We start from the raw sequence: 1786 nt of genomic DNA, 5'->3' as shown, positions 1-1786 counted from the left end.
CAAATAGTAAAATGTCGAATCAGGGACCATACTTGAGCTACTATTGGAACTGCTGGAGAGGTAGTTGTCAGTTGAATGGTGATCAAGTGAATTCCCAACTAAATCTGCTTCATCTTCCAAAGGAGAAAAATATCTAGTAGGATAAGTTAGAGCACATTTAGCTCTAAACCTTTGCAAACCAGGTTCTGAACTCTTTATTTCGGCAATCTCAAAATCCATATCTTCTTTATCAGATCCGCCAAGTAGAGCACCAAGTTTGTCTGCCACATTGCTCCAAGTTACAGAAGCTGAAGCCTTTTAGGGCTTACTGCCTGATCCTGCTGGCATCGATTCCAAACCCATGAGCCTAGCAACCAAACTTGGAGCTTTCATTTCGCGCTTTCTTTCATGACGTGTATCGGTCATTCCATTATTCTTTGCATTTGGAAAACCCCCACTGGTCTCATCAGCAATCTACATTGTTCATACAAGAACCAAAAACAATAAAATCAAAAACTTTCCTGTCAGGCTAAAATCTGAGACAATAGAAGAAAAAGAAAGCTAAATGTGGGAGTATAGTTCAAGAAATGAGTACCAAACGAAGCTTTGGCTGCTTCTCATCCCCTCCAAAATTTTTTGAAGATTGTTTCAAGCAAGCTATAAGAATGCAGCACAAAAAAAAAATAACTTAGCCCTCGAGCTAGAATCACTTTCAAGAAATTAACCACTCTGCTTTAAAAATGAGTGGAATGTAGTAGTAGCTAACCTAGTGAAAGCAGTTTCTTTGAAACAGCTTCTTGGCAAATCTACGGTTCGGATCAAAGAGCTGAAAGAAAATTCCCACACAACCACAGGGTTTTTGAGGTTGTCTCTCATTCATTTCTCTAGCTAAGCTATCATTCATCCTTCAAAATCCTCTCTTAAATTCCTTCACCTTTTCTCCCACTCTGCTGAATGTGATTCACACACTTTGTCTTCCCAATAAGATTCTATCAAACATTATCTTCACATTAAAACCAACACATTTATTCAGTAAAAATCAAACGTGGCCACACTTATGAGAGATGAAGAAATAGTACTAAAGTTCACACACATATTTCGAGCACGGGATCAAACCTGAAGACGGATTCTTCATTTTCGATGAGGAAGGGTTGCATGGTTGGAACGCCGAAGGGGTTTGCCGGAGGTATTACTGTGGGAGAGGAGTCGAGGCTGTGTCGCGGCTATTGGACGTTCGTCGAAGGGGAGAAAGAAGGCAACTGGAGGACAGAGGATGGAGCGGCGCCGTGGAGGCTTGGCTGGCCGTCTCCGTCGATGGCGGCGCTGTTCGCTGGTGGAGGACGAGAAGGGAGGGGGCTGGTCATCGGAGCAGCGGCTGGACTCGCCTGGGGTAGGAGCTGGCAGCGCGTATGGTGGAGAAGAAAGAGGCGACGGCGAAGGCTGTTCGCCGGAGATGGCGGCATGGCGACGAGGACTCGGAGAGGAGGGGGTGGTTTTGGTGGTCGATTGGCGACGAAGAGATCAGAGGAGGGGAGAGATTGAGATTTGGAGGTGTTTGTAGAGAGAGAGAAGAGAGAGGTGGAGAGATAGAGGCGGAAGTTGGGGAAAAAAATTGAGTTAGGGTTTGTAGGTTTGAAATAGGGAAAGAGAGATCTTTTGATGTCAACCGTTGAATTGGTTTTTGATCGACGGCTGTGATTTAATGTCACTGGGGAATTAAAATGTGGCTAGGATGAAAAATAATGGCTTAAATTGTAAGAAATTGGGTTAAGATTGTAATGGATTGGGTAAAAATAGGCTATAATTT

General features: G+C 43.7%; 1 long non-coding RNA gene across 1 annotated transcript; it reads right to left on the bottom strand.

Moving 5' to 3' along the window:
* Positions 1-12: 12 nt before the first annotated feature.
* Positions 13-1596, bottom strand: LOC124890596. Its single transcript, XR_007049238.1, has 4 exons — positions 1096-1596; positions 746-968; positions 575-636; positions 13-453 (listed from the first exon to the last, which is right to left on the bottom strand). It is a non-coding gene; the product is annotated as an uncharacterized LOC124890596 (long non-coding RNA).
* Positions 1597-1786: the final 190 nt, after the last annotated feature.

This window comes from Capsicum annuum, unplaced genomic scaffold (genome assembly GCF_002878395.1).
Source record: "Capsicum annuum cultivar UCD-10X-F1 unplaced genomic scaffold, UCD10Xv1.1 ctg20573, whole genome shotgun sequence".
Classification (NCBI taxonomy): Eukaryota; Viridiplantae; Streptophyta; class Magnoliopsida; order Solanales; family Solanaceae; genus Capsicum; species Capsicum annuum.
This window is presented reverse-complemented; position numbering and strand designations above follow the sequence as displayed.